Below are 26,490 nucleotides of genomic sequence, written 5' to 3' on the forward strand. Positions count from 1 at the left end.
TTGAACTCAGGAACTCCTGACTCCAGGGCTGGTGCTCTATCTACTGCGCCATCTAGCCACCCCAAGAAATTTTAAACAGTAGAAAAAAAATTAAAATTCCCTGAAACATTATATTTGCACATACTATTTACTTCTCCTAACCTCTTTAAACTTTTAAAGCTTATTTATTTAATAAGAACTTCATTTAACAAGAACTTAATTACTTTTGTGGAACTCCTTAGTTCTGCATAAAGAGAGCGATAAACAATGGTCACATAAACAACTAAATGGAGAACTAACCATTTTCTCCAGTTGCCGCAATTTCTCAATCCTCCAAAAAATAAGAATTATGCATAAGGAATATAAAACTATTTTATCTATCTCCATGGTTAGGATTAACAAGGTAAAAACTCAATGAGCCAACAGCAGAGAAGGCTAATCTCTACCCCCTATAAAGATCAAAAAAGTACCCCTCCCCCACCACCCATTGTGCTCCTGGCTTTAAGACTTCACAAGCTTCCCCACATGCTTTTAACAGAATTCAGTTCTACACTTCAGCCTCTCCCTTCTTCCAGATCCAAAGATCAGAAATTTTTTCAGTGAGAAGCAAAACAGTAGTGAGAAGTAGTAGCAATCTGTGTCCAAAAAAAGCTTGGCCAGAGAACAGAGAAATAGAGAGAACTAGGTCAGGACATGTGTGGATATATGTGTATATTATGGAAGAGAAGATGTTGCTGTGTAGCACTCCACAAATCCTAGAAGAAAGATCTCAATATGCTGCTCAGACAAGTTGTGTTCCCTCCTCCCCCAGAAGCCACTTGGGGAAGAGACTGAGACCAGTGAAATTTGAATTGTTCTTCTACACTGTAGAAGAAAGTTGAGATGGCTTTGCTGGCAGGGAAACTGCAAGTCAGAGAGAAGGAGTCAGAAAATGAGCAATAGAGGAATATAAGGAGAAAGAAAAAGCCAGAAATTACCAAAAATCTTAGGAGGAAAAAAATCTCAGTTGAAAACCTTTCAAATAACCTGATAAACCAAAAGGGGAAATATTAATAGCACAAAAGAATATGACCAGCTAAATGAATCCTGGTATCTATGGATTAATATCACAAGACAAAGAAAATTGAATCTGATGAATCAGAGTAACCTGTGGATTCCTAACAGAGCATGGAATTATAACAGGATGTTTTTGAATGGTTTAAAGGAGAAATGAGAGCCATGAAGGCAGAATTTGTGGTCTGTAAAACATAATTGACAGAATAGAAAAATTTAAATTCACAGTGGCAAATCTCTAAGAAGAAACAAAAGAGAGGATAACTGCTTGGAAATGCAAATACACAGGAATAAAAGACAATCTGGAAGAAGCTAAAACAATAACAACAAAAGAAAGCACAATCTTCATACAAGAAAAGCATATTGGTCTTGAATATGGAATATATAGTGATAACTTAAGAAAAATACAAAGTCTCCTAGAAGACAAAAGTCAAAAAACCTGAATATTAAAATATAAGAAATTAAATAAAACTATCCAGAACTTCTGATCATAGAAAATAAAGTGGCCATGAAAGAATCCACAGATCAGTTTCACAAAAACAAAAACATCCCAATGTTGAAAACTCCATGATGCATAGTGCATTAAATCTTACAATGCCATTGACAAAATACCAAATTTTGCAAGCTACCAAGAGACCTCCAAATATAAAGGAAAAGAAATTTGGATAATCCAAGGCTATCAACTAGAAATCACAAGAGAAAATTAAATAACTTGTTCTAAAGCTCAAGATTCAAACCAAGGCAAAAATGAACCTGACCAGAAATGGTCAGAATTTCAACAAAAAGGAAATTTTTAAGTTCAACAGAATGGGTGTGTATAAAAAAAGTGGAGAAGAGAAGTGGCACAATGGATAGAATCTAGGTTATACTAAAAAAGACATGAGTTCAAATCCAGCCTAAGACTTTGCCTAGCCATGTGGTCCTAGGCAAGTCACTTAACTGCTGTCTACCTCAGTTTCTTTAACAATAAGATAAGAATAATAACAGCACCTATACCACAAGTTTGTTGAGGACCAAATGAGAAATCTATAAAGAACTTAGCACTGTGCCTGAAATATGGTAAATGCTGAATAAATCCTTTTTCCCTCCTTTCTTTTTCCTTCCTTCCTTCCACATGAAACATTCCTAGAAAAAAAAAACAAACCTAAAGATTTATCTCTTAAACATCTTAGGCAATAGAAATACAGAAAATATAAACAAATATAGCAACTAAGAATAATAACAATAAACAAAATGAAATCACCAAAAAAGGAAATAAAAAGAATTATCACATACAACTGAGCACACACAAATAGATAGAAATAATATAAAATATAAAACATTTCTTTTTTTTGCAGTTCAACACTTATTTTATTAACATTTTCACTATATGCTACATAAATGTATATTCTGTATAAAAAGAAAAACAGGTTTCATGGACACAACAGTTAGAAACAACACAGGAGGCATGATGGCAACCAAAGGAAAGAATCTTGGGCAAAGAGATTTCACTGTTTTCTACAAGTGTCTGTAAAAGCTGTGAGGAGAGATTATCCAGAATAAAGATAGGAAATTTGTATCCCTTGTATCATATCTCAAAAACTAGTATTTTGCCCTTTATTAAACTAAACAATTGCCTTGGATCTACAATATGCTCTCTCAAGAGAAATATCTGCGTTTGAGTAAGAATTTTTACTATCACTTAATCCATTTCCCCTGAGTTCTGATAGAAAATTAGCATGCAGGTCAAAAAACAGACTTACTTACTCAGTTCAACTCTACCTTACTGGACACATAATCCCAGCACCAGCCAAGGAAACACAACAATAGAGCCAACAAAAATTTTACATATATACACACACACACACACACACACACACACACACACACACACACGGGTCAGCTTTTTTTCCAGTCAGAATTCGTTCCTAAAAAAACAATGTCAATGGAAGGTAAAAGGCAATAAACCTTCCCAGATATACAAATCAAAAAAGTGCTTTTATTTGGTAATTTCTTTAGTTAAGATTATTTATGCAAAGCACCATATCAAAAGTAATCAAAAGCAATGACTATTAAGAAGCTGGTATCAACAGTATCAGAGGTATGAAAATGAGATTTTATAAAGTGTCCAGAGTACTTGTTTGTTTCATGCTGAGGAAAAATCACTAGCAACTGAAACATTAGCAAGGTAGTTATAGTTGACTGATAGAAAAAATGAATTGATTAGGGAATTAGGAAATTTGGATTCTTATCCCTGTTCAGCCAGCTTAACTATTATCTTGGACAAGTCACTTTCTTTACCTAAATTTATGTATTCCCATATGTAAAATGATGGTGGTAGATTACCTCCTTATAAAATCCCTCTTAAATTTAGTAACCAAGAATTGCAAGTAGTTGAAGTATACATGCTTATGAAATGTCTGAGGAACTCAATGAAAGTCACAGTTTTGGAGAAGTTCATCCAAGACCTGGTTCTTCTAAAGGTCAGTCTCTCAGGATAAAACATAATAATGCCATCATGCCAGATCCTGAAGTTCCCAATCTCAGACCAAAGGAAATCAGGGAAACATTGAAATTACATTTCCTTTGGTCCTTTGAGTTTTAAAATATCCCTGAATAATGGACTGAGTATAGTATTGACAGATAGTTTAATTCTATGAAGCAGACAATAAGCCAGAGGCTAAGTTTCATATTAACCAACAACTAACAACATTCAGTTCTATTTTATTGCAAACATCCCTTCAATTCACAGTGCTTTATAGGATTCACATAAACTACTTGTCTAAATCATTATAATTTTAATATTCTTATTACAAACAATTCTAAGTCTAAAGAGCAATAATTTAAAAGCCTCATTCAACTGTACAATCAGACTTTATGTGATTCCCCCCAACTATCAAATATCAAGCAAGGTAAAATTCATGGACATCTCCAGTTGTTTTTAAAAAAAAGACTACAGGAATTGCCAAGAATCCAAGAATTCATTACAAAGTTGGTTTGGCCTTAAATCTGACAGGGAGTTTTGTTAAGTTTCATCAGACATAATTAATTGGGAGGAAAAAAATGATATAAAAACAGTCGACCAAAAAACAAAACAATGAAAAAAGAATGAACTTTATGGGAATTATCATTATTATATTATGAGGAGGAAAAACTCAACCTCCAAAACCAGTTATAAAAAAAATTCATAATAGAAAATAGGGAAAGTTATATCAATTAGGAATAATGTAGGACTATAGATTTGTCTTAGACATGGCAGGCATTCCATTATTTTTTAATGAATTAAAGAATGATTAAATCACTGTATGATGTTAGCTGCCTGATATGTTTGAGGTCTATCTTTTAAATTTTGGTTGCTTTATTCTATAATTTTCTTTTTTTTTTAAGATTTTTTTTATATTCTATAATTTTCAAAGAAAACATGTTCTTACTTCCAAAGTTGTAAGCTCTGAGAGGGAAGTAGAACAAATATACCAGTCTAACTCAAATAGAATAGCTATCTTTACACTGATAACTACATTTATGTTAAATTACCTTACATTCATTTAATATAACTCTACTTAGTCATAACACCACAATTATCAACTTTTTACATCTTTCAGAAAGATGGATAATAGCATCATTTGCAAAGTGCAACCTTTTAAAACACCTAAGACAATCCCAATTTACTATAATTACAAACATGGCTCTTGTCTTATTTCCCTGACTCCTTAAACATAGTTTTATTAACTAGTAGATTTTAAATAAATTTCAATTAAAAGTTAAAGAAGCAGCAAAAATGCCTAGACTACAGATAATACAAGAAAGAGAAAAATATATGCAATCCATATATAAGGCAATTCTACTATTACAATTTCTGGACTAACTGTTCACTAAAAATGTACATCTCATTCTTTCCCTGGTCCTCTGTTTCCCTCCAATAGCTTTCTCATCTTCAAATAAGTGAAGATTTGGTGGGGGGGGGGATTGGTTTTTTAAGTAAAGCAAAGCAGATTTTATCAAATAGTCCATGGGGGTAAAAAAAACATTTTCCATGAAGATGAGGCAAACTCTCCTAAGAGTTTTACCACATAAATTTAAGAAGGTATTGAAGAGTATATACATTTTCAATACATTAAAGGTTGTTGGCAAAAATAAAATTTTTGTGGAAAGTTATGAAATAAAATTAAATCATCTGTTAATAAATTTAAGATCTATAACAGGATGGAGATTTTGTTGCATGTATTCAAGCAAATCTTTTCTAATTTCTATAATCATTTTCTCCTATCATTCTTCCCATTAGCCTTTCTTCCATCTTATCTCACCTCTAAAAAAACTAACATAACCCTGAGTTTGATCTTAATTCTTTCTCCTTACTAACTGCAAATGCATTCAGTCCACCCTTAAAACAATATTCTGTAGCAGGTGAGTCAAATACAACCAAAAGGACTACTTGTAATCTGGTCGCGCAAGATAAACAATATAAAAATTCACTCAGTGGTGGTCTGAACTTAGAACTATGTTTTAACCATATTAAATAAAAATGAAGAAGGTAAAAGCCATGTCTACAATATTTTATAAGCATGGATAGTACCACCTTCAAAACAAAAACCAATCACCCCAGCCTCTTAACTGCTTTTATAACTCTCCACATTTGAGAACTATCCCCTATTTACAAGAGTTTGTCCTGATGGGAAGCTCTTTATGGGTAATTTACCAATTCCAATCTCTAGGATTCACTAAATCCATTCACAAGAAAGAAAAAAGGCTCATCAGTACAGCACCACTAAAGTCAACTACAAAGGTATATGGAGTGTCTTAGGAACTATTCTTTGGAGTGTGTAGTGCAAGAAGTCTATATTGCTTTTTTGTGGATAGTTTACCACCCTGCCATGCTAACAGAAACACCCAGACTGTTCCATGATTAATTCTTAATTTGAAAGCTAGCAGTTGGATTAACTGAGTTTTTCCCAGCCAGAAATAATCACCTATTCGGGGGTTATAATATGAGCAGCATACTTCTAATATGGATGATAAAGCTATATCTCTTATCCTCTGCATTTAACACCATAGTGATAATGTTCTTTAAAATGAATGAGCTCATAAGTCCTTCTTATACAACTATAAAAGAACTTGAAATGATCAAGTATCTTTTTAATTCATATTTCAATTGAACAGCACACTGACAATCCTGCCTTGTGAGTTACACTAATTAACATGTCACTATTTTAAAAGCACTATTGTAACTGTCATTAAAAATCTTTAACAGTAAAACAAGAACACTTTGTAAAATATATTATTATCACACACAGAAAATAAAGATTTTAGAAGCTACAAATACAAAGTATTGAGAAATTTAGAAGACCCAGAACAAAGATCCCAAGGCCATGCCAGTAGCTGCTCCAGCCAACATGCCCAGAGCCAGATCTCCATTGTTGTCCCGATAACACTCTCTGATAATGACATGGTTGGCAGGCTGTTGTCCATAAGGTCCTGGATATGGATACTGGTATGGTACTGCATAAGCCTGTCCATTAGCAGCATAGATAATTTGTGTTCCTGGAGGGTATGTGCCATTATATTGACCATAGCCAAATACCTCAGGAGATGGTGTGGCATAAGCTGTATAAGGAGGAGGAGATGAAGCAAAAGCAGTTTCATCATACATGACTTCTGAGCCAACATAAGTTTTATTTTGTTCTTCCATCTTCAAGTGCAAATTTCCAAGCCAAGCAATCATCTTCACTTTCTGCACAAAGATTAATAGTTCTCCCATATCGGCAAACAATTTGTAATATGCAGTCCTTTGGCTAGCCCTCAGGTGGATGAAAATCTCGGCATTCATTTCCCATTCGGATGTTGATGCAGTCCACTAGCATATGAATCTTATTTTCTACAATCTGCCTCCTCTGGTCATCATAATAGATTAAGTTGCCATCTGACCACAGATCAAACTAATTTTTTTTCACCTCTTCAAAATTGTGCTTTGTGGAAGCAACCAACCACTGTTCACGAATGCCATCCCTTCACCCTCGGGGCATTCAGCTCGGTGTGGGAGCCCAAGCAGCTGGACTGAACGACAGACAGAAGCACCTTCCCGGGCTCTCCCCTACCGGACACTCTAAAACATTTCTTTTTTTTTTTTTAAAGTTAAATTTATTTTTATTCTCATTTTGTACAAATGTTTTTTTTTACATTAATAAAATATTCTTGTTTACAAGTAAACAAAATACCCCTCCCCCTATGAATATAGATAGACTTGTTTGGGCGAAAAAAGTAAAGGGGAGAGAAAAAAAATTGAAATAAAAAAATAATAGTAATAATTGTAGGTATGGCCAGGTGGCGCAATGGACAAAGCACCAGCCCTGGAGCCACAAGCACCCGAGTCCATATCCAGGCTCGTAAACCCAATAATCACCCAGCCATGTGACATGCAAGCCACCCATCCCCACTGCCCTGCAAAAACCAAAAAGAAGAAAAAAGTCCCAAAATAAAATAAAATAGTAATAATAGTAGGGGTGGCTGGGTGGCAGACAGAGCATTAGCCCTTGAGCCAGGAGCATCTGGATCCGAATCCGGCCCCAGACACCCAAAGATCACCCTGCTATGTGGCCCCAGGCAGGCCACCCAGCCCCACTTGCCCTGCACCCTCCCCCAAATAATAATAACAAAAAATGTGCTTCAGTCTTTGTTCCAACACCATCAACTCTGTCATGGGTGGATCACATTCTTTATGATAAGTCCATCACAAAAGTTACTTCCATATTTTTCCAACATTGCCATTGCTGATCGCAACTCCCTCATTTCATATTTCTCCACTACCAGGTACTATATTTTCTCTCTCCTTTCACTCTGACTCTGCTGTAGGGTGGCTGAGTGGTGCAGCAGACAGATCCCTGGTCCTGGGGCCAAGAAGCCCTGAGCCCCCATACCACCCCTTAGGCCCAGAATCCACCTGGCCCCATGGTCCTGGGCAGGCCTTCCAATCCCAGCCCCTTGCAAGAAGTAAAAAAGAAAATGTGTTATATCTGCTGTCCCCCCATGGTCCATCCTCTCCTCCTTTATTCACATCCCCACCCCTTCCCCCTGCTCCCCCCCCCTCCTTCTTACTCCAGATGTCTAGACCCCATTGAGTCTATTTGCTGTTTCCTCTCCTAGCCATCTCTGATGAGAGCAAAGGTTCCCTCATTCCCCCTTGCCTCCCCCCTTCCATATCATTACAATAACTCATTGTAATAAAAAAAATCTTATTATGTGAAATATCTTGGACTATTCCCCCTCTCCTTTTTCTTTCTCCCATTCCATTTCCCTTTTTTTCCTATTGACTCCATTTTTACACCATATTTTATCTTCGAATTCAGCTTTCTCCTGTGCTTCAATTATAAAATCTCCCTCTACCTGCTCTATTAACTGTGGAGGTTCATATGAGTATTATCAGTGTCATTTTTCTATGCAGGAATACATGCAGTTCATCATCATTAAGTCCCTCCTATTTCCCCCTCTCCTCCAATCTCCATGCTTCACCTGAGTCCTGTATCTGAAGATCAAACCTTCTGTTCAGCTCTGGCCATTCCAAAAGGAACATTTGAAATTCCCCTGGTTCATTGAAAGTCCATCTTTTTCCCTTTTTCCCTTTTTCCCTGGAAGCCTTGCTGGGTAGTTCATTCTTGGCTGCATTCTAAGCTCTTTTGCCTTCTGGTATATTATATTCCAAGCCCTATGAGCTTCCAATGTAGTTGCTGCTAAATCCTGTGTGATCCTGACTGCAGCTCCATGATATTTGAACTGTGTCCTTCTGGCTGCTTGTAATATTTTCTCTTTGACTTGGGAGTTCTGGAACTTGGCTATAATATTCCTAGGGGTTGGTTTTTTGGGTTCTCTTTCTCCGGGGGATCGGTGGATTCTCTCCATTTCTATTTTGCCCTCTGCTTCTAGAATATCAGGGCAATTTTCCTGTAGTAATTCTTTGAAAATGATGTCAAGACTCTTTTCCTGATCATGACTTTCAGGTATTCCAATAATTTTTAAATTATCTTTCCTAAGTCTGTTTTCCATATCAGTTGTTTTTTCAATGAGATATTTCGCATTTTCTTCTAATTTTTCATTTTTTTGGTTTTGAAGTATTGATTCCTGATTTCTGGTAAATTCATCAATCTCCCTGAATTCTATTCTTTGTCTGAAGGATTTGTTCTCCTCAGAGAGTTTTCTTATCTCTTTTTCCATCTGGCCAATTTTGCTTTTTAAAGCATTCTTCTCATCAATAACTTTTTGAACTGTTTTATCCATTTGACCTAAGCTGTTTTTTAGCATGCTATTTTCTTCAGCATTTTTTTGGATTTCCTTGACTAAGCTTCTGACTTCATTTTCATGTTTTTCCTGTATCTCTCTCCTTTCTTTTCCCAGTTTTTCTTCTAACTCCCTCATTTGATTTTCAAAGTCTTTTTTGAGCTCTGTCATAGCCTCAGCCCAATTTCTGGTTTTTTTTGGAGTCTTTAGATGCAGGAGCTTGTGCTTCCTCATCTTCAGACTGAGTATTTTGATCCTTCTTGGGCTCATTTGCAAAATATTTCTCAATGGTCTTCCTCTTGTGTCTTTGCTTGCTCATTTTCCCAGCCTAAACCTGTTTTTTGGGGTGCTTCCTGAACTTTTGGCACATTCCCACAAGGATCTCAGTGTGTGAGGCTCTGTCCTCCCTCCTGGTCTGTGAATGACCATAAGCGCCCCCCTCTACCACGGGGCCGAGGTGGGGGGGCCACTGCTGTTCTATGGGGGGGGCTAGACTGGGATCAGGATCTGAATTTGGTCAGAGCCCCAGAGTCCTGTTTCAGGGGCAGAGGACAGAGCTCTGCAGTCACTCTCTCTTCACTCCCTTCCCTCAGCTCAATGGGCTCATGCCCTGGGGGCTGCCTGCTTCTGTTTCCGGGTCTGGGCTGCAGAAAGGCCAAGCTGCTTGCTGTGTGCCCTGAGGGTTGGGCTCCACCTGCTCACTCTGGCAGGGGTCCCCTGCTGTTCCCCCACTTTGTGCCTGGTGCTCCCCGGTGTGCAAAACTTCAGACTCAGCTCCCAGTGCCCTGGGGTTGCCTCCGGGAGGCTGAAGTTCTTTTGCTCTGGTGGGCCACCCCTCCGACCTGACTGGGAGCAGAGCCTTTCTTCTCTTTTCCAGGCCTCACTGGGTCCCTTTGTGGATTCTGTCTCTGGAAAGTTTAGTTAGAGTCCTTAGTTTATGAGTTTTTATCAGAGAGCTCCTAAGACTCGATCCCTTCATGTCGCCATCTTGGCTCCGCCCCCTCTAAAACATTTCTTAACAAAATAAGAAAGATAAAAAAATCCAAGCCAACAAAAGACCAATTAGAGATCCTAAATAACAGGTAGAGATCTTAAATCTCAGAAAAGAAAAAAGAAGTAAATATAGTAAAAAACAAACAAACAAATGAAAGAAAACCAAACACCTGGTCTGGATGGATTTATGAGGGTAGGGGTAGGAAGAGAAATTATCAAATTTTTGAAGAATTAGTATATGTTAAACAATTTAATTTCAAAATTTGAGAAAGCACTTTACCAGAATCCTTTTGGGAGTAAAGAATAGTCCAAATACCTAAACCAGGAAAGAATAAAGCATAGAATTCTAGGTCAGGAAAACCTGAGTTCAAATCTGATCTCAGAAACTTACTAGTTGTGTGATCCTGGACAAGTCACTTAACCATGTTTACCTCAGTTCCTCATCAGTTAAATGATTTGGAGAAGGAAATGGCAAAACACTCCAGTATCTTTGCCAAGAATACCCCAAATAAGGTCTTGAAGAATTGGATATGACTGAAATGGCTCAACAACAAAACTGGGAAAATCGGAAAGTAATACAGCAGGAAATTAGGCTTAGAATGACACCTTATATCATACTCTACAAAAAATTATAAATGGGTGATTGTTCAGTTATTTTAGTTGTGTCCAACTCTTCATGACCACCATTTGGGTTTTTCCAGCAAGCTCTAAAATATATGGCATTCAAATCCTATTCACTTCAGTTAAGTTTTCTAAAACTAAAAGAAATTATATACAGAGATGATCTTAAAATAATAGAAGTAAGTGTGACACAGGTCAATAGAGAACAAGTCAGGGTCAGAGGAAGGGTATTTGTCCTTGTCAACATTTTCCTTCTCTTTCATCATAGATGCAAACCATATGTTGACAGTGGGCTGGAAATGTGTTCTTTCAAAGTCAGTTTAGTGGCTTCCTTTTGCTATGTTTATTTTTTTCTTTTTGTAGGGAATGATAGGATTGCAAAAAAAATCAAAAAGAAAGAAAAGAGAGTTACTGAAGCATTTTAAAATACACAGAAGACAGTAGAAGAAATGACAGGTTCAACAAGTAAGACAGCTTTGAAAGTTCTATGTGGAATTCATTATACACTTAAAAAGAAATCATGCTATAGAAACTGGAAATTTCATGTATAATCCTGTTTTTTGTTTCTACATATGGAAATGTCTATTTTATATATATTCTCTTAAATTCCAAATTTTTAAAAAATAGATTAAAAACTAATCAGAGGGGAGGCTAGGTGGCTCAGTGGATAAAGCCCTGGCCCTGGAGTCGGGAGTACTTGGGTTCAGATCCGGGCTTGGACACTTAATAATTACCTGGCTGTGTGGCCTTGGGCAAGCCACTTAACCCCATTTGCCTTGCAAAAAAAAAATCCTAAAAAAAAAAACTAATCAGAATACAAGAAGCTTCACTGGCTTCCTTCAAGTCTTAGCTAAAATCTCACCTAGTTCAGTCCTCCTTAATCTTGGTGCCATCCCTCTGAGATTATTCCCAATTTGTCCTGTATAAATCTTTCTTACACATAGTTGCATATTATAATTTGCATATTAAAATCATATTAAAGAATCTATTATTTCCACTTTTATTTAATGATTTCAGTTCCCCCTTAATTATGCTTATTTTTGACTTTCCAGCCAGAAAATTATACTTACCGTTATCAGAAAATAGTAGCAAAATATGTTATCATTCTATCATACTCCTACTATCCCACCCCAAGAAGAGAGTTTGTCCCTTTTTTGTTCTCCTTTTTGCTTCCAATATCACAAATCAAGACCATTTTATAATCACAATCTTCAGATCATATTAAGCTATATGTTCCCTGATAATACTCTAAAAAATCCATACAATTTACTTAATTACCTGCTTTTACCCTTTGAGCATAGAGATAAACTCCCAATGCAGCAACCACCCAAGTCCTTTTACCTTCCTCTCCCTTTTCCCTTGATCAAAATAATTCATAATGCTTTGGTCAGGTATAATTATTGATTATCTCCCATCTCCTTTAATCTGGCTTCACTTTTTTAGTCTAATGACACAAAATCTATTCTTAAAACTGAAATCTGCTTTGTTCAAGTTGGGTTTTTGTTTTTTGCTTTTTGGTTTTTTTGCAAGTCAGTGGAGTTAAGTGACTTGCCCAAGGTCACACAGCTAGGCAATTATTAAGTGTCTGAGGTCACATTTGAACTCAGGTCCCCCGACTCCAGAGCAGGTACTCTATATACTGCGCCACCTCACGGCCCCCACCATTTCCTTCTTAAAGGACAGAATCAAAACTAGAAGAGTATTTTTCTCTCAGCATTTCTTCTGCCTTCTCAATAGTTTGCAAATAAGTCAAAATGTTATCATCTATTCTGCTTTTATCAAAGACCTCCAGCAGTTGTCCAAATAGGTTTTCCATCACAATTTCATCTTGTCTCCCTTGCCTCCAGATAACTTTATTAGGAATCCATATTTTTTCCATTTGTCCAAGGGGTCTATAGCATATTATTTCTAAACCCTACCCAATTCATTAATCAGCAAGTATTTATTAGGTGTTTACTCTGTAGGATATAAGTACTATACAAAGACTGAAGTGACCCAAGGAGCTTACCTTCTAATGAGAGAAAAAAACAAGTATGTAACAAATGTAAATAAATGCAAAGCATTGAGAGGAAATGTCCAAGAAGGTACAAGATTTTGCAACTGGTTAGGTATATGGAGTGAGTGAGAGAACTTAAGGTAATACCAAGATTGAGATATTAGAAGAGGGGAAAAGCTAAATGGAAAGAGATTCATGACTTTCATTTTGGGTATGTTGAGTTTAAGATGTCTTCAAGGAATCCAACTGGTGGAATGGGTCAAATAGAATTTGTTTTTTGTTAGTTGTCTAGATTCAGGAAAATGCTGAAGAAAAATTTAGATTAAATTTAAAAGTGTATCATGCAAACATCCCCTCCCCCTGTCATCTAGAACTGGTTGTTAAATATCTGCCAAAATACCCTGCTTCAAGTGCACTCATTAAGAGACAAAGTTAAGAGACAAAGCAAACAGGAGAGGTCAGAAAAGAAAGAGGTTTTGAGTGTAGAGTCATGAAAACCCAACAAAGAGAGAACATCCAGAAGATGAGGGTACTTGAGTGTCAAATTAGAGAGTCAGAGACAGAGACAGAGAGAGACCCAGAGAGAGAGACACACGCACACAGAAGGACAGAGACAGAGACAGAGACAGAGAGGGAGAGAGATAAACAGAGACAGAGAGAACGATGGTGAGTAAAGATTATTAGATTTAGTAATTAAGAAATCACTAGCTTCTTTAGTTTAGAGAAAGCATTTCCAATTAAGGAAGGAGTTTAGAAGCCAAATGGTAAAGAAGTGAAGAATGAGTCAAAAATGAACTAAAGGGGGCAACTAGGTGGCCCAGTGGATCTTATCGGCCCTGGAGTTAGGAGGACCTGAGTCACTTAACCCCACTGCCTTGCAAAAAAGAAAAAAAATGAACTAAAGGCATAAAGTGTGAATAGATTTTTCATGCAATTTGGAGGAGAAAGGATGTACAAATATGGAATAATAGCTTGAAGTAATAGTGGGGGGGGCTAATGAAGGTGTTACTCTTTTACAGCAGAAAGTCCAACACATATCAGAATTGCTAAATAGTCAGTTGCACAGAACTGTGTGTGTGTATATATATATATATATATGTATATATATATATATATGTAGTACATCAATACAAATGGTAGATATAATTTTTAATAAATATTCAAAACCAAATTGTAGTCTTACAAAATAATAGTGGAATGAGATGAAACCAACAGAATCAATATACCGAATCATTACTTCTACTGGGTGAATAATGAATTACAAAAGTGAGGCCCTATTTCTAAGAGCCTTTCCTGGTTTTTCCAGATCTAGCCTGGAAAACAGTCAACAGAAATTTCTTGAATATCAATGTTCCAAAATACTATGACAAAATATTCTATGTTAACTAGTTTCAAAGTTTCCATTTTTTAGTTAGTATGTACTTAGATTACTTTCCTGAATTTATCATATAGGACAAGCATGAAAGCCCTATCCATGCCCCTAAGAAAACCCTTGAAGAAAGTTTTGCTACCCTCATGTTTAACAGTTTTCCTCCATCACTCAATTGTTGCAGTATACTTATCAGTTCCTTGAACCCAGATGGTATCACCATTCGCTACTCTGCAGTATCAAAGAGACCACACCTGTTATAGGAATCACTGATTGCACAATCATCCAACTTAACATATATTGTTCTTAGGTTCTGGGAGCATACCTTTTCCTGTGGCATGTATTCCAAAGTAGACTGTACAGATAATAATATCCTGCATTGAGATGTTAAAACCTTGATACAAGTTATAAATTTCATGAGATTTGGTGATTTTCACAAAGCACTCTCCCAGATCTTTGAATTCTCTCTCAGACAGATTTCCCTACATCAGCTGCCAAATGAATTCTCACAAGTCCGAGGGATAGACAAAGCTGAGAGAAGTGGTCCCAGCTGCACCACCAGGAGCAAGATTGCTGGCAAAATGCCTTCCAGAATGTGTACTTGTGCATACCTCCTGAAACGCCTGTTTATACTTATCCTTAAAGGCCTAGGTGGAGGAATATCTGATGACATTTGCTTAAAGGAAGGCACCCTTTACTACTCTGGAATTCAGGCTATCAGTAGTAATTTGATTACTTGCAAGCTGCACAGCCATGGGCCACCTCGACTTTGGAAATAGCAGCTGTAACGCCACTGGTCAACAAGTCCTTGACAAAGGAAACAGCCTGTTTCATCATAGTTAAAAGGGGGAAGGCGGTAAAGTTGGATTCAAAGAGTCAATGTGAGAGAATTTGAAGCCAGGTAATGAGTTACTCCTATGCAGCCCCTTGATACATCTTGGACCAAAAGTTGTATAAGGTGGACTTGATATGAAATAGCATTTCACCACCCCTACTGTTTTGAAAATGTTGTTTCTTCTCTTTGCCATATTATAGTTATGAGCTGCCATCCCACCTAGTCTTGATTCTACCTGTAAAGTCACACTGACCTACTTTTGTTAAACTCTAGATTACTTTGTTTGTTAATACAGATATAGCAAGGGGTCTCCCTCATATATGGTATGGGAGTATTAAAGTATGACCTGGAGGAAAGCAGAATAAATATCTCTAAAATCTCCTCCCTCAACCCTTCTTCAAAGAAGACTAGTTCTTCCCAGGAATTGAAACAGAGGTTAGGGTCAGAAGTTTGACCAATAAGCAGTCTTCACAGAGAGAGAGTATACCAGGATAGAATTATATATTTCTGCCCCCTTAAACATTATTTGTCTAGGGGATGTGATTTTTTAAGGTTCTGAGTGCTGACAGCAGGAGAACCCCCAACTTCATAGCTAAGACTTGACTCCCTTCCTACCAAATACCAGTTCCAAATGAATATGCAGAGCAGTCATCAAAGAAACAATCCAAATGTTAGGAAAACAAAAATTAGAAAAAACTATACATGACAGAATATATACCAGACAATACAGATTGAAGGAGCTCTTCCAATGGGAGGGGGAGTAACTCAGCTCAACCAAGAGAGTCCTAAATCTCAGTCAAGATAAAATTTCCTGAATCTGGGATAGATGCATGATGGAGACTGTCAGCTCCTCTCATGTTGACTTCTTCCCATCAACCTAAAGTGGGTTTGACTTCTTCTATCTCTCTCTCTCTCTCTAGGAACCAGAAACACTCAAAGTAATTTTATAAACCTTAAGGGGACTCATATGACTTCAAAAAACTAAAGAACTCTCTTTTTTTCCTGCTCTTGTCAACTCTACCCCACTTCTCATTAATTGATCTCCAACAATAATGAGAGAGCATCATACCAATGGACTTTGAGATTACACAGATTACATAAATCCTTTGTATAGAGATATGAGGTCATCGTTATTGTTTATACCTTATTCCTGTTAGTGTCTCCTTTGAATTACTGGGATCCTCTATCCTAGTCTTATTTCTATGTTGTATATATCTGGTTTGACTATATCTGGACTCAAAAATGAAGTAAGCAGAGCCCAGAAAACAATATGCACAGTAACTAGATTAATGTAAATGAAAAAGTGAATTACTAAAAAAATCAAAAGTAAGTAACAAAATTATAAAGATCAGGTAGGACTCAAATGAAGAGATATGAGAAGACATATCCAATTTACCCTTTAGTGGGGATGGGATGTCCACAGGTGTTATACTTTGCACATCTTTGGACTTTGAACTTTTTTCTTTCTCTCTAAAGAAAATACTCATTTGTCATATGTGATGGGTCTTGGAGAGGGAGAAGGAGGAATTTATGGGATACTATGGTATTGTAAATCAGAAAACATCGGTAAATTTTTTTTAAATGGTCAGAAAGATGTGGAGTCCTAATTCCAGGTAAGATAAGACAAAAAGTCACCCATTTGAGGCCAGAATTCTAGGGATACCACCAAAGAATCCAATTGAAATTCCTATGGAAAGGAACTGTTGAGGCTGACTAGAATGCAGGTGACCTGGTATGGAAATGTCCTGGAAAATATAGAGAGATGTGCTTTAGTTTCTGTCAGTATATTCTAAATTTCAGTAATATGAGGCAAAACCACAGTCTTACCACCATAGTTTTGGTCCATCATTCTTATTTTAAACCATAGTCTAGAAACGTAAATCAATTTATCTAATATTATCTTAGCCAGCTATTCACTTTCCATATGTCTCTCTCTCATCTGAAGGTCCTACCTATAATCAGGTGATAAAGTAAGTTGCTGACCATTCTGATGCAATTTTCTTGCAGGGGCTGCTGGTGGCATGGTGGATAGAATGCTAGGTCTACTATTTAAATTCAGTTTCAGACACTTGGTAGTTCACTGACCCTGAGTAAATCACTTAATTGATTTGACTCAGTTTCCTAAACTGTAAAGTAGAGATAATAGCACATACCCTACAGGGTTGTTATGAGTATCAAGAATAATATAATAGGGGTGGCTAGGTGGCATAGTGGATAAAGCACCAGCCCTGGAGTCAGGAGTACCTGGGTTCAAATCTGGTCTCAGACACTTAATAATTACCTAGCTGTGTGGCCTTGGGCAAGCCACTTAACCCCGTTTGCCTCGCAAAAACCTAAAAAAAAAGAATAATATAGTATTTGTAAAGAGCTTAGCATATATTACTGCTAATTCCTTTCCCTCCCCCTGTATTCACTACTTCAGTAGGTATATTTAATGACAGCTATTTCCTTATCACAAAATGAGTCCACAAAATGATAATATCCACTGTCTTTTTAAGGGAAGAACTTCATATATTTTTTGTAATTCCAGGAAGCAAAATTGTACTTTAGTGTGAGATGACTGAAGCTTTTGTCCAGGTTGACAAATTGAGAGGGCACTTGAAATAAGAAACAAGAAATCTTGATACCATACCTCTCTCAAAAACCCATTCTGTGCTGTTCCTAAGGGACAGTGTCTCCCTCACTCCATTCCCCAAAGTTGAGGGTGCTCTTTATACCACTTTACTTGCCTGCAAACACTGTTCTATCAATAGATGTGTTACAGTTGTGTTACAGCTACAGCTCTCAATCCTTTAGCATAAATTTGAATTCCTGTAGTTCTTTATTTTTTCAAAGTATTTTCATGCCAATTATCTCATTTTATTCTCACAAGTCTTTGCAATGGATAACACTATAAAGTTTAAATATGCTTGTATTGACACATGGATAGTAGATGAACAATCATTTGCCAATTTTGTATTTAGATTATTCCTCTCAATGTCCTTTAGGTTGTCATCCAAAGGTACAACAGGCGGACTCAGCAATCTTCCCAGCTAGGGCTTCATTCTCCTTCACAGAAACCTACTCAAGTGGGCAGAAAGTTTCAGATGTGACAATATCAACTCATCTTAGAGCATATATAATTTAATTGTTTGGAAATCAATCGGGATTTTCATATTTAATACTAGGTTGAATGTAAATGATCTGATACACTAATTTATTTACCTGATAGATTCTGAGGTAGAATCTTTGTGTGCATTGTATTTTTTAAAAGTGCCAAAGAAGTAAATCAATATTTTGAGTTGTGGGTCATGTGCTCTTTGTCTGTATTATGAGAAATGAAGGAAGGACTTATACCCCAGCGGAATGTAGTGGCAGTCTGCAGGTATCTCCTTGCCAGGAATCTTGAAAGTGTTAGGATATGCTTGTGTCTCAGGTAATCTACCTCAGTAATTCCATTCCATTGCGTCAATTATTTATATTGTGCTAGGTACTAAAAGAACTTGCTACTTTGTATGACTATAGCACATTGTATCCTTGATCCTCTGTCAGGACAGCTCTTTGAAATGGGTGATTACTTGTTTGTAGAAGTGGTGCCTGGCCAAACCCCATCTCCCTGTCAGCTTAACTCCACTGTTCATCGAGGTAAAGGAAGTTTACTTGAGCCCTAAGGAGCTCCCCCCACCCCACTCCTGCAGTTTATATCCTTCTGTGACAGACTGGCAACTATGAACAAGCATGAGACAACATCAGTGGGTAAGTGTGCATTACCAGAATGGTTATGCCAAGCCAACAGGAGAAACCTATGAGGAACTTAGATCTTTCTCTAACTAGTATTCCCCTAGATGTACAGCTACTGCAAGGGAAAATCTGGGACTAGTTTGGCTCAGATCATTCAGTGCTTACCTTAGAAGCATAGCATAGAAGCATAGGTTAGAATGACAAAGAGTTATTACTAGGAGTTTAAACTCAATCAGATCAGATTGTTTTTATAGTTATCTTGTTTAAGTTTTTTGTTCTTTTTTGTTGTTTGCATATCAGGAAAGTCAAGCTTTCCAAGTGATAGACAGACTGTTGTTGGAAGGACACTGGACCTCATGCTAGGGAATTAGGGTCCACCTCCTAGTTGGAATAATTAAGCATGGCTGGGCAAGGCACTGAGCCTCACTTTCTTCAACCATAAATAGGATAATATTACCTATCTCATGGAACAATTGTAAAGAAAATACTTTGCAAACCTTTTCAAAAATCATAAAAAGGTGAGATTATTATTATAAGAAAGCTTATGATGTCCTTAGTAAACTATTATTCTGGAAACTTACACCAGAAGAGCTATTTTAAGGTAAAGAATATGAAAGTGACCAATAATCATAAAGATTCATTTTAAGTGTAAGATGCTGCTATTGCTATCACTATCACATTGCTCATTTTACTTGCTTATTTATCAGTGAACATATTTTGGGACAGAAGCAATTTCCCCAATTCTGCAATTCTATAGAACTTAGACTCTGGAAAACAGGAAAGCCTATTTTGTCCACACAGCCCCATGGGCAAACACAGCTTCCAATAATTACCCTGTCCCCCTGGCTTCCACATGCCTTCACCCACCCATCTCTCCCAGGTCTCACTAGGACACCAAGGTTCTTACAATTAAGACTAAGGTGAATCAGAAGGGGTTCCTTTTCATACATCCAAGGCTAAAACTGAGCATAATCTTGCCAAAAAGCAGTTAACTAGGAGGAAAAGACAAGTAAATGTTGATGAAAGGGAAGGTAGTCCCTTGGACCCTCTTTAGGAGAAGTCTTTTGTGTCCTAATGATTTGCTTTTCTACCCCCTCCCCCCCATTTCTTCCTGGGAGGAGATATATTGTAAATTTTACAATTAAATGGAAACGGGTATAATGAAAAGAATGATCATTTGGAGTCAAAGATATAGGATTTAAATTCTGGTTATGCTACTACATGTGATTTTGGCAGTCATTTGATTTCTCTTGTCCTCCATTTCCACATCTATAAAATAAAAATATTTATTAGATGAGAGGCAGCATGGGATTAATATGGGATTTAAAATTAGAAGACATGGCTTCTAATTTAATGCCTATTACTATCTATGTGACTTTGGGCAAGTGTCTTTAATTTCCCTAGAATTCAGTTCCCTCTCATTTTAAAAATGACAGAATTTGACTGGCTTTTCCAACTCTAAGTTTATTATCCCATGACAATTGAAGTAATTCTCAATCCTAAATCTATGATCCTATTTGTGGATTTCTTGATTTAAAGGTATCTCTAAATCCTGACAATATTGAATGTCTTTACTGCTTTGTGTCAGCTCTGTTTGGTTTTGGGTTTTTTTTAAAATGTTGATCTTACCTTCCTAAGATGAATCCTGAAGGGCAGAAATCAGATCTTATCTTTAATAATATCTGCATAATATGGTGCATAGAGTCGGCTCTCAAAAACTGCTAAATATCTGACCAAATCTGGGAAATAAGTACCCTTATTATTTTTAAGTTGCATTACCTTTAAATCTTCCCTAAAAGACTATTTGGGAAAAATTCAGTTGCTACTTAATACAGCACCAGATTTAATCTGTCATGTGAAGTTGGCAAACTTTCCAAGCTGGCAAAGTGGTAATTGTTAGAAAGTTTGCTGTTTCAAAGCAGCAGAAAATAACCAGTTTGATTTGACAAAGTGTGATCTGAGGCTGAGGATATATGCTCAATGTCTTCTGGAATAGAGACTGGAATGAAGGAGCAAGAGGAAAACAATTTATGGCTTCATCACCAATTATGACCCACAGGCTGACTCATGGTCAGCAGAAACTTCCTAATGAACAAGAGTAATGAAGTCTTATTGTTTTGTCTTTAAACAATTAACTATTTTTTGAATGCTATTAATTGTGGATAGAATTTAATTTACATCTACTGGATTTTCTACCATAAAAAGTAAAAGATAAAAAATGATCTTTTCAAGTATAACAAGTGAATAGGTTTAATAATTCAGAAAAAGCTAGCAGTCTTGACCTTCATAATCAGAAAGAGGGTGAAATTGGGCAGTTGGGAGGGTATAGAGGAAGTAATTAGCCATAAGTACCTTGGTAGAAATATTAAGTCTAGAAAGACAAAGAGTCCCCAGACTCCATTTTAAGATTCTCTTGCATATAAAATCTACTAGCGAGTTAGTAAAGGTAAAATAAAATCAAAATTGATCTGCTTTTGGTTCCTGGTGACTTAAATAAATCCAAAATGTCAGAAAAGGGAAGGTTCTAGAATTTGCACTTGGAGAAACTACACTCTTCCCTTCCTTCTGGCCAGGATCACCACATGATCTTCAGACTTTTAAAATTATACTGAATGAAATGCACTTATCGGGGATCCATCACTTATGTTTATGTGAAGAGATATCCAGCATTAAAAAGAAACACATTAAACATAACCAGAAAATAGATTGCAAATGTTTGTTTGACACAGAAAAAGGAAGCAGGATTGGGGAATTAATGAAATTGCCTTTGCTGGACATTTTCAGATTTCCAGAAAATATAGTAAGTGTTCATTTTTCATGCCATAAGAACTTCTACCCTTAGTTCATAGTTCTAAAAAGCCATATTCTTGGTACTTTCAGAAACCTCTGATTCCATCTCCCCCTTCTTGTCTGTCCCTCTCCAACTTCCAGAGAGGCTAGGTAATCCCTCTACAGTATCTTAATATTGGAAGCTGAACAAAACCTCTTTCTGACCTTGGAATGTGTGCATATATTTGCATACTTACCATGTTCATACTGCTGTGCTAAATGTTGAGTGTAAAAATTGAAAATGTAAGACAGTCCTTGCTCTCAAGGAGCTGACATTTTAATGGGTGAGACAATACATGTAGAAAGTTTCAGCTGCAAGCCAGATGGGAAGGTCCCATGGTCCTTAAGTTTTCGTGGCCATGCAAATAGTAATGCATCTTGTTTAATGTCATTTCTACTGATAAAATTACATCAGTTTCCGATGTGGGTTAGTGAAAGAATGGGATGATTAAGATAAACTTCTGCAGAACACAGAGAAGAATAAGATCAAGGATAAATGTAGAAGGTAAGAGGAAAAGCCACTTCTTCAACTGAGATAGAGGCAAAGCAGACAAGTGGGGGAAGTCATCTGAGTTATGAGATGAAGAAAATAGAAAAATCGAAGCAAATGACTTTCATTTTTTATCAGTAAAGTATGACGCAAGGACCTTAGCTGAGAAGAAGGGGGAGGGTACTATGGGAGGCTTAAAGAGAGGTAAAAAGATTTGGAAAAGCTATTGTGATGAGATGAATAGTAAATTAATTGGGGAAATATATAAGAATGCCTTGCTCTAGTAAAGGTTCAGTTAAAAGTATGTAGCATAAATTTCCAGTGGGGCCAGTCAACAGGGTTGTTTGATTTTTCTAGTTCCATTCAGTAGAAAAGAATCCAAAGAACATGCATCTGGCAGTGGTCATTTTCTCCTCTGATAATGGCATAGTTACAGAGACGGTGAATGCAAAATAGTAGAAAGTTCTGTTCTACATTCCCCTGCTTCAAACTAGTCCACAAAGACTTATAAAGCCACTTGACCATGTCCTGATTGTAAAATCCAAGGACAAATCATAGTTAGTCATGTTTCTAGGTCAGGTAGGCAATTGGGAGATAGACAATGGGGACCAGGTCTAGTCAAGGGGGCAGTCCATGTAGTGGAGACATTGAGGAGTCTGTAACCATGTAAGAAGAGTTTTCAGATCCAGCACAAAGAAAATTAACACCATATAGGTACCAGGAACATGTGCCAACTGGTAGGTTTGTTTTTCATTTCCCAAACCTAGGGCACATATGGACTGAGTATGGACTGAGTGGGGACTTACATCCAAGGATGAAAGACCAAGATGTGGACATGGATCTGAAGTTGTATTCTTAGCAAGCAGTAGGTGTGACTATTCCAGTGAAGGATTTCGGATTTAATACCCAGTCCAAAATAAATCTGAGTAACCAGGGCAGGGAGATCAGATCAGTGGGAGCCTGCTATTCTGTTTCTCTGAACCTGCAGAGTTTTCTGGCTAACTGGAGCTCCCAGGAGGAACAAGTTCATGGTTGTGTTGTGAATGCAGCTCAAGAGCTTGTGAAGCTCAGACCAGGAAAGCAGCAATCACTCTTTGCTTGCTTATCCCTAGTCTGAACTATCCCCAAGGACTTTGAATAAGCCAACAAAGTATCGGCACATCTTTTTGTAGTGGCAAAGAATTGGAAATTGAGGTGACACCTATCAGTTGGACAATGTTAAGGTGTATGAATGTTATGGAGTACTATTGTTCTATAAGAAACCATAAGTAGTTAGAATTTAGAGAAGCATGGAAAGAATTATATGAACTGATGCTGAGTGAAGGGAACAGAACTATGAGATCATTTTACACAGTCACAAAATATTGTGAGTTGATCAACCATGAGGATGCAGCTCCTCTAAGTAATTCAGAGATCAAGGAAAACCCTGGGAGACCTGTTATGGACAATGCCATCCACATCTAGAGGGAAAAAACCCCCCACAGCATCTGAATGTATACTATGTTCACTTTTTAAAAATTTCTCATATTTTTCCTTCCTATCTCATGGTTATTGCAATAAAATGGTCTTTATTGTTGTCATTATTAATATCATCTATTATATCCAAGTTCTGGCCCAAGTAGATTCAGAGAGACATATTTGTCTTTATGGTGATGAATTTTTCAGCCACACCAACTTTGGATGGAGATTCTCCCCCATTTATTATATCCAAAAGGTCACTCTTCAATATAAACTATTGAGATAATAAATTGATACCAAAAAACCTTTTGACAAGATATAAATACCCATTTCTTTTTTTAAAATTTATTAAAGATATTATTTGAGTTTTACAATTTTCCCCCAATCTTGCTTCCCCACCCACAGAAAGCACTCTGTCAGTCTTTACTTTGTTTCCATGTTGTACTTTGATCCAAATTGGGTGTGATGAGAGAGAAATCATATCCTTAAAGAGAAGAGAAGTCTAAGAGGTAACAAGATCAGACAATAAGATATCTGTTTTTTTTTCTAAATTAAGGGGAATAGTCCTTGCACTTTGTTCAAACTCCACAGCTCCTTATCTGGATACAGATGGTACTCTCCTTTGCAGACAGCCAAAAATTGTTCCCGATTGTTGCACTGATGGAATGAGCAAGTCCTTCAAGGTTGATCATCACCCCTATGTTGCTGTTAGAGTGTACAGTGTTTTTCTGGTTCTGCTCATCTCACTCAGCATCAGTTCATACAAATCCCTCCAGGTTTCCCTGAAATCCCATCCTTCCTGGTTTCTAATAGAACAATAGTGTTCCATGACATACAGATACCACAGTTTGCTAAGCCATTCCCCAATTGAAGGACATTTACTGAATTTCCAATTCTTTGCCACCACAAACAGGGCTGCTATAAATATTTTTGTACAAGTAATGTTTTTACCTTTTTTTCTCATCTCTTCAGGGTATAGACCCAGTAGTGGTATTGCTGGATCAAAGGGTATGGCACATTTTTGTTGCCCTTTGGGCATAGTTCCAAATAGCTCTCCAGAAGGGTTGGATGAGTTCACAGCTCCACCAACAGTGTAATAGTGTCCCAGATTTCCCACATCCCTTCCAACAATGATCATTATCCTTCCTGGTCATACTGGCCAATCTGAGAGGTGTGAGGTGGTACCTCAGAGAAGCTTTAATTTGCATTTCTCTAATAATTAATGATTTAGAGCACTTTTTTCATATGGCTATGGATTGCTTTGATCTCCTCATCTGTAAATTGCCTTTGCATATCCTTTGACCATTTGTGAATTGGGGAATGGCTTTTTATTTTAAAAATATGACTCAGTTCTCTGTATATTTTAGAAACGAGTCCTTTGTCAGAATCATTAGTTGTAAAGATTGTTTCCCAATTTACTACTTTTCTTTTGATCTTGGTTGCATTGGTTTTATCTGTGCAAAAGCTTTTTAATTTAATGTAATTGAAATCATCTAATTGGTTTTTGGTGATGTTCTCCAATTCTTCCTTAGTCATAAACTATTCCCCTTTCCATAGATCTGACAGGTAGACTAGTCCTTGATCTTCTAATTTGCTTATAGTATTGTTTTTTATGTCTATGTCCTGTAACCATTTGGATCTTATCTTGGTAAAGGGTGTGAGGTGTTGGTCTAATCTAAGTTTCTTCCATACTAACTTCCCATTATCCCAGCAATTTTTATCAAAGAGGGAGTTTTTATCCCAATGGCCAGACTCTTTGGGTTTATCAAACAGCAAATTACTATAATCATCTCCTGCTTTTATGCTAGTCTATTACACTGGTCCACCACTCTATTTCTTAGCCAATACCAAACAGTTTTGATGACTGATGCTTTATAATATAATTTTAGATTGGGTAGGGCTAAGCCACCTTCTTTTACACTTTTTTTCATTAAGCTCCTGGCAATTCTTGACTTTTTATTTCTCCATATGAATTTACTTACAATTTTTTCTAACTCATTAAAGTAATTTTTTGGAATTTTGACTGGTAGGGCACTAGACAGATAGTTTAGTTTTGGTAGAATTGTCATTTTTATTATATTAGCTCTACCTATCCATGAGCAGTTGATATTTGCCCAGTTATTTAAATCTAATTTAATTTGTGTGAGAAGTGTTTTATAATTGTTTTCAAAAAGATTGTGAGTCTGTCTTGGCAAATAGACTCCCAAATATTTTATATTGTCTGAGGTTACTTTGAATGGGATTTCTCTTTCTAGCTCTTCCTGCTGTTTCTTGCTAGACATATATAGAAAAGTTGAGGATTTATGAGGGTTTATTTTATAACCTGCAACCTTGCTAAAATTGCTAGTAGTTTCCAGTAGTTTTTTAGATGATTTATTGGGATTCTCTAGGTAGACCATCATGTCATCTGCAAAGAGTAAATACCCATTTCTGAAATGGAAATTTCACATATACAAATACAGTTTTCCTTAAAATAAGTAGTATTTAAATAAACTAGTATTATTTGCAGTGAGGAATAATAAGCTAGCAACTTTCCAATAAGATCAACTCTAAAGCAGGAATGGCTATCACTACCACTGTTAATCATCAGAAATTATATCATAAACCATCAGAAATCTTGGTTATCATAATAAGAAAAAGAAATTGAGGGAATAAGTATAGGCAAAAATGAAACAAAATTATTACTTTTGTAGATGATATAGTAGTTGGTTAAGAGAAGCTAGAGAGGCAACTAAAAAAGTTAAACAGTTATTAAATTTAGCAAAATTGTAGGTTATAAAATTCACATAAATGATCTGCATTTTTGGTAGGAACAACATCCCAACTCTTGCCCTCCCATACCAGTTAGGTTTGAAGACAGACGCAAATAAGTAAAGAAAAATTAATTGCACATTAGGCCGAGC

The 26,490-nt window shown here is 36.7% G+C and overlaps 1 long non-coding RNA gene and 1 pseudogene across 3 annotated transcripts in view; both read right to left on the reverse strand.

Moving 5' to 3' along the window:
- The window catches only part of LOC141506827 (uncharacterized), a 222,542-nt gene that overhangs the window by 97,133 nt on the left and 98,919 nt on the right, over positions 1 to 26,490 (reverse strand). The gene's annotated exons all lie outside the window — the stretch shown is intronic.
- Positions 2,354 to 7,051, reverse strand: LOC141506826 (pleckstrin homology domain-containing family B member 2 pseudogene; annotated as a pseudogene).

Source organism: Macrotis lagotis, chromosome 1 (genome assembly GCF_037893015.1).
Source record: "Macrotis lagotis isolate mMagLag1 chromosome 1, bilby.v1.9.chrom.fasta, whole genome shotgun sequence".
NCBI classification, from domain to species: Eukaryota; Metazoa; Chordata; class Mammalia; order Peramelemorphia; family Peramelidae; genus Macrotis; species Macrotis lagotis.